This window comes from Haemaphysalis longicornis, unplaced genomic scaffold (assembly GCF_048455015.1).
Source record: "Haemaphysalis longicornis isolate Haplotype H1 unplaced genomic scaffold, Haemaphysalis longicornis Haplotype H1 scaffold_1, whole genome shotgun sequence".
NCBI classification, from domain to species: domain Eukaryota; kingdom Metazoa; phylum Arthropoda; class Arachnida; order Ixodida; family Ixodidae; genus Haemaphysalis; species Haemaphysalis longicornis.
The window spans coordinates 120,566,887-120,574,141 of record NW_027526203.1 but is presented as its reverse complement, the minus strand read 5'-3'; the positions used below and the strand labels follow the sequence as shown (position 1 = coordinate 120,574,141).

Genomic DNA, 7,255 nt, shown 5'->3' with positions numbered 1-7,255 from the left:
TGTCTCCTAAAAATGCTTGCGCGGTGCGCTGAGCCATCTGCTGTGCCATGAACTCGGCGCACCAAGCTTCCAAGACTTCCTTCTTGTACGGAGGAAGTTATAGGCGCAGGACGTTCTCTTGTTTAGTCTGGAATAAACAACACGAAAGAGGCCATTAAATTCAAGTAGTGAGAAAAATGAACTGCACCGAGCTCGTAGACACGTAGTGTAGGAGACGTCTTGGCAATAGCTCCTCACCCTACATGTTCAACTCCAAGCACACGATTCCATAAACTTTTATATTGGGCCCAGTGAGAATGAGAATACTAGTACCACCAGATATTTAGGCTTATTTAATCCACCTGAGGCAAAGGAATGAGAACTTTTCAGGAGATATTCCTTGCTCCAGTGCCTGCACGGAAGATGTAGCATGCTGCATGGTGGCATCTTATGACTTTAACGAACACTTTCGTCGCTTTCGTTGCCCCGAAAGCAGCTGAGGGCCTCGTCTAGAGTATTGTCTGGTCGTGTTGGCAGCCTGAGATCCAACTGCACTCAAGCCCAGGTCTCTCAGCACCGCTCGCACAAAACCTGGACATTTCTCGCTTTGTAAAACACTCATATTTCTTGATAACGAAGCGCAACAGATATGTAAAATAATTCATTGTACAGGCAGGTTAGTTCGCAGCAAAGATGCACCGCACGACTTAAACAAAACCTGTGGATAAGATCATATTAAAGCGATATTTAAGAAGTTGTCGCTTTTCTGTAATCACTCGTCCTAGATTGTCACCGGCTGAACGGCAAAAGAGACTGCGCAGCTGCCCTTCAAGGGTCAAGGCGAGTTACGCAGCAAAGCTCTACATTTGCACAATGTACAGATATAGAGAATCACGATAGTTGTCTGTCTAGTTGTTTACCATTTAAAGTACGATAAATGGGACAGTAAATGCCCGCAGAGCGACAAAGGGATGGAATCGACCAAGCACTACTTCTTGTGGTCGGAATTTTCGCGCTTCCAGTCGTCGCAAAGCAGCAAACTGCAGAGCAGCGAATACTGGTATTGCCTTGGACGTTTTCTTTCTACTGTAGGCTTCTTTGGCGTCCTTGTGCCTGGGATATATGGTTCGCCGCTTAGTGACAAAGTGATGCGGGCGTACAGACATCACTCTGTCTGTATTTTCCCCCGTATGATATTTAAAGCAGCACTCGTCCAACTGTTCTTTCAGTATTCAGGCGCAGCTGTACTGACCTCGCAAGCAGTGTGTGAACGAGATGACCGTTTTCTGCTGTAACACGGGAATGCGCCTGTATGTATGGCATGCCCAGTTTCGTGCTGTCGCCGCTTCTTCGTGATCTACCAATGTCGCCTGCTAGCAGAGCAGGCATTAGTGGGGGCTAGTTGCTGCTGCGCAGATGACTGTGGAAGCGCTTCACGTGGACAAAAGTGATATATACAAACAAGCTAATGTAACTAAGATGACAGCACTGCCCTGTTGTGCTGCCGTCTTTCTTTTGTGTACGTCTGCTATTCAATGTTTAAGTGCTTACCCACGAAGTGAGGTCTCCCGGCACGTATGAACATGAAATAAAGTCACTAAAAACTGCCCCTTCAAGATATTCGACGTTCGCTGTCGAACAGGCGTCGTCAAATCCGCCGGCCATTGGCCGTGGTGCGAAGCCCGTATCACCCATCTTCAACGCTCACGGGTGCGTGGCTGCACCGACTAGCGTCAGGCGGCGTATCTGCTGGCTTCGCTGAGAATGTCATAAAAGACGTCTACTGCCGCCGCGGCCATGTAGTTGACCCCAGTCTCCCCCCGCCCAGCTATTACGCTGTTTCCCTCCTGTCTTGGTCTTCCCATGATACACGCAATAGAGGTTTGCTGAATAAAATGAAATTTTCCCGCGGTCGCACAGCTGGCCTTCAATCAGTTGGGATTTTCGGTACTGTACGGCTTGGCGCTCGAGCTGTAAGCCCAAGGCTCGAGGGCGAGCCCTTTGTTATTTTGGAGTAAAATGCCTTAAACGCGGTTTTTGTTTGATATCGCAAACATTACGCCCACATATATTTTCAATTAAAAGAACACTGCTGGTTTCAGTTGTTCTGCCTGGAATATTCCAAATGTTTTCTTTTTCTTTAACAATGTCGACGAGTAAGGCGTATACTGGAAGATTTATAAGTTTTGAAATGTTTTTTAAAAGATCTATTTCCAGAGTTCTTTAAACTTTCGGGGGAGGTTTAACCGAGGTACAGACATACATACAGACAAATGAAACTTTTCGCCATTAAGAAGCCCCCAAAAAACGGACGTTTTTTAAAAAAAGCCAATTTAAGGGGACCAAGTGGCATTTTTTCCAACGAAGCTGTCGCTGCTAAATGGCTAAGGTATATTTACGCCTCGGCGTAGCCGGGGACGTCCTTCGGTGTGTGCCCTATTTTGAACAGCAAATGACGCATACACGCCGCCAGAACCTAGGTGGAGTAGCACTAGTAATGGAGTTATTCTCCAAGCTGAAACGTAGTCAGACATTGGCACAGGTATCGCTAAACAACGCAAAGATTTCCTCCTTGTATCGGTCTCCTTGTGAGCCAGCTAGCAGGCCCTTATTGCTAATAGAGAGTAGACCAAGAGAACCTGTCGCGTCAATGTTGCCAGGAGGATGAGTCTTCTCAATCTCTGTGCCTAGTCAAAGCTTGGAAAGTGACACTCACCTGGGACCTCACGCCTGTGCTTGGCCGGGAAAACTGCGGGTTTGAGCCGCCGGTTGAACCCCGGCTCACAAGCTCCCCTCCGGATGGGAAAGGCCAGGCGATTGGGTCGGTGCGGTGGGCGCCAGAGCCACAGTTGCCACGTCCCAACGCCACACATACTCTTGTGCTGCGTCAAGAAATAGACGAGTTGAGGTTGCGCATATGCCGTCCTCAGTGGTAACACAGATAGACAAAAAGGCTCACTAATAATTGGTGCCCAACTCTATTTGGTTCCTCATTCACACGCCTTAAATGGCGAAGCACACCGAGAAACGCCACTTAAAAAGGCTGCCCAATTTCGAACTATTCTTTCGGGGCACGTAAGTCTGCTTACGTGCTTTGAAGTCCAAAGCCTTGGGTGTTATTGTGAAGGGCACCTGTTATCAACGCGTTGACCCGTCGACACAGCAGCTACGCAAATTTACCCTCCTTATTCTCTCCTAACCCATCTCAATCCAGCCTGAACCACATAATCCACGTTTATCCGCCTTCAATCACTTCATCCCCTCTAATACACCTTGTTCCCAATTTACGGCAACGTTAGTCCGTCTAAACTTTGCTTAATTCATTCCAATTTAATCTAATTCATTCCAATAGCGCTTGTCCTGTCCACGCCTCGTCCTGTTTCTTACAGCACTTGTTTTGTGTGTGACTATGAAGCAACACGCCCAAACCTTTTGCCTTCTGAAGAGCAATTTAATCTATCCGTAATAACCGCAATCAACGTTAATCTATCATTATACATTTCAATCCCACTTTTATAATCATTGTTACCAGTCACTAATGAATCAGTAATCTATCCTCATTCATCTGAATACGCCGTCTTCCATCCTCATTTATCTCAATTTCCTTAATGCATCGTAACCGCCATATTTCTACATTAACCAACCTACTAATTGTAACAATTCCTCACTAATACCCTAGTAATCGTTAATAATCTGTTATGTACGGTGGCTTGCTGTGGTTAACTTCTGCCTCCCTTCGGTTTCTGTACCGTTATTGTCGACATATCAGCTATGCCATCACCTTTCAAAGAAACATACCAGTAGCTGTCGTTAATTAGTTCTTCGGGCACTTAAGTCTGCTTACGGGCCCTTAAGGCGAAATCGTGGCGTGATAATGGGACGGGAACCCTTTATTTACACGGCCACCCGTCGACACAGCAGCCATTCTATTTTACACATTAGTCTATCTTAATCCATCTTAATCATAATCCCATTTATTTTACCCTTAAGCTATAAAAATCCCTCTTAATTTTCAAAAATTTTAATGCTCCAGCCAACCATTCGTAATTGCCATTTTTATATCTGAATTTATCCTAATTCATCTTAATTCAACCTTACCAATCATTGTTATAAATCACTAATCAATAATTTATACATTTCACCTAATCTAGGTCCAGCTTAATACATCTTAATATCAATCCACCTTAACCATACTCATCCCACCCTAATACACCTTTGTTAGCATTAAAATAAATCCCTAATCAAACCTTTATTTTCTTTGGTAATCATTACCCATCGCTTATAGACCGCTGGAATGCTTTGGTTTGCTTCTGGCCTTTTTGGAGTTTTTCTACACTTCACGTCTGCGCGGGGTCATTCAAGGACCATTCCACTGAGATACATAAGCCTGATAACATAGAAGCGCTCGACCCGGATACAGTTTCACACATTTTTATGTGCAGCTTTTAGTACTACCGCCACTGGCGGGTAGTGTTGTTTGTTTCCAGCTTTATGGCGCCTTGAAGTCATTTAAGGCACCGCAAAGACGAAAGGGGATATGGTTGGTGTATCAAACCGCGCCTTTATGCCAATAACAATGATTTATTCTAACGAATAATCGAGATAATAAGAAAACAGATTGAGCACGGGTGACTGGCCGCTTTCTCACCCAGTCCGGATTACGTACGTCACAGGGGTATTTTCTGCGATTGGCGTCCGCTACCACATCCACGAAACATTACTGCTGGATTGTGGTGCAGCCTTTGGTTCCGTTTTCAGTGGGTGACTGAAATGCTAACATGCAGTTAACAAACTTACAACTCTGGTTTGAGTTTTTCCCAAAATATGTCACTGCTGACTTTGCGTGGCGCAAAATTTCGAAGCCTCTTCGCGTTTGTTGGAATTTCTTGATGATAAGAACGTCTTCTCGGGCCGTAATTAAGTTGAAGGGGTTTAAAAATGCTATTTCATTAGAAAAGCAACATAATCTCGTTTTTTCGCTTTTCCAACACCACAATTCAGGATAATACGGCTTCTAATTTCCCATCTAGCACTAATTTCCGTGTTAAACATTTCATCGCATTTACACAAAAGAAAGCAGCTATCACCAGCTGTATAATACCTCAAATTTTACCGCCGGTACGCTCCACGTAACTGAACAACAAAAGACGTTTCTTCCGTATACCCTCGCCTCTCTTTCATATTCTGATCCGTGAATGAAAAAAAAAAAATCTGTATGTAAAAGTTAGAAAAGGGAGCTTCGGCGCATGTCGAAGATGTCCGTCAAGCAAGCAATAACTTTCATACGAGGAAGGACTCCTTACAATGGTACACCTTTCAATGAAACACATTTCAAGGGTGCCTATCGGTGATTAAAATTGAGGCTGAAACTTGCCCTAGATTTTGTTTGTTTAGAGCTTCACAGTCTAAGTTATGCTTTGCTAGTTCAGGATTTCGATGCTGCAGCCGCTAGTGAGATGAACGATCTATAGTCTTCAGTACTCGGAGGCTGCACGAGGGTGGACAATTTTTTTCCTCTTCAGTGCAAGGTGAGTATAAAATCGCATCAAGGTGTACGATACAGTGACTATAGGAGATGGAGATTTATGGTTCCGAAGAACAACAGAAAATTATGAGATTGCCTACTTCCGGTCAAGAAATTGTCATCGCTGCGGGCTTAATGTTTATTGGCACGCTTCCTCTACACAATGGGGTTGGCATTGCTATAACAATAGATTAGGCGAGCTGAAGCTTGCCATCATGGGTTATTCGTGTGCTAATGACTACGATAACAACGCTAGCCATTTCGGGGAGCTGATGAGGCGAACTACACTGTTCAAGTTAGCACGTGCACACCACAGTACTTAATGTCTCTACAACCTGTCATCTGGTTCGGGTTCGGAGGGGGCGCACAGCGGTGCGCCCCCTCCGAACCCACCTCCCTTAATCGCACAGTACGCTTACTGTACTCGAGTTGCCGCGAGTCCCGTTTATTCGGGGGTTTTGTCGCAACGAGGAGGCGTGGACATACAGCCGTGGCAGACGTCTTTCTACTGTGTGCCACGAAAGTGCGAAACAAAACCACGAAATAAGTGTTATATAAGCCAAGGAAGACACCAGAAACGACGTGGCGCCACAATGGGCATTCCCCTATCTCTAGCTGGCGCCTTAAAAGTACTCCTCTCAATCATAAGAAATGAGGAAATTTTCTGCATTGCGACAGCTTTGTCGGCGCTACCATTTTGTTGTTGCAGAGCGGTTGCACCCTCGTGCAGGCTTTTTAGCCCAGAAGTGTAGTTCCTGAATCACAAGATAGTAGAATTTTGCCCCCCGTTAATGCCAGCAGACCGCCCAATCAGCGTCGCGTTCCTATAAATTCTCTCAAAACTCCGAGTCAAACGCCAAACGCGCCGAAAGAACTCAGCTGCCTTGCTACACCCCGAAGCTAGGCATGGCATCTAGACAAGCACCAGGATACGCCGCTATAGCCAAGACAACCTACAGCGACCGATCGGCAGCTTCGAACATAGCCAGCTCGCTGACGGCACCGGGCCACCTAGGTTTAAATCGGATAAAGAACCGTGGCAAGCGGCATCGGTTGAACTTACCGACCAGTTCCTGCGTTGGGCAGTCGGCCGGGGCTGGTTAGGTTGCAGCAGACCTCGATGTAAGGAGGGCACGCCGCGGCGTCCATGTTCGGGGAGAATCGAACGAGTGCCCGGACCAGCGGTGAGTGACACGTCACTGTACGGGGAGTCACGAGACCAGCTCGCTCGCAAGCCGTTCCAGTGAATGACGATGATGATTGCTATGGCAACACCCCGTTTCCACGCACGAAGGTCAGTTGGCGGATTGTGGCACATACTCACGCGAGGAGTATGTTGTCCTATGGGTATACGCACCAAGCGCCACCTACTGGTTCGCTTCAAACACTCCTTCCAATTGTTTTGAGCAAGTATTAAAACAAAGCCGCTGCTCCGCTTCAGTAGCCTAGGGGTAGAATATCGGCTTTTGGAGCGAGTGGCCTGGGTTTTTAGGAATTTTTTTTCAGTCCCGGGATTTTGAGGGTGCAGCACTTTGGCATTCATCTTAAGCGCAGAAAAAACAGGGACAGAGTAGACAAGGACAAGCGCTTGTCCTTGTCTACTCTGTCCCTGTTTTTTTTCTGCGCTTAAGATGAACGTTATGTAATACCAACTAGCCCGAACGCAAGCCCTTCTTCAAGCACTTTGGCGTCCGTTCATGGTCTGACGGGTGTCGCCGTCGGTGTCTTCGAGCGAACGATAGCAAGTCCGAA

General features: G+C 46.3%; 1 long non-coding RNA gene across 1 annotated transcript; it reads right to left on the bottom strand.

The window, feature by feature from the left end:
- LOC144165685 (uncharacterized) lies at nucleotides 1-6,672 on the bottom strand. Its single transcript, XR_013321489.1, has 3 exons — nucleotides 6,567-6,672; nucleotides 2,696-2,861; nucleotides 1-127 (listed from the first exon to the last, which is right to left on the bottom strand). It is a non-coding gene; the product is annotated as an uncharacterized LOC144165685 (long non-coding RNA).
- Nucleotides 6,673-7,255: the final 583 nt, after the last annotated feature.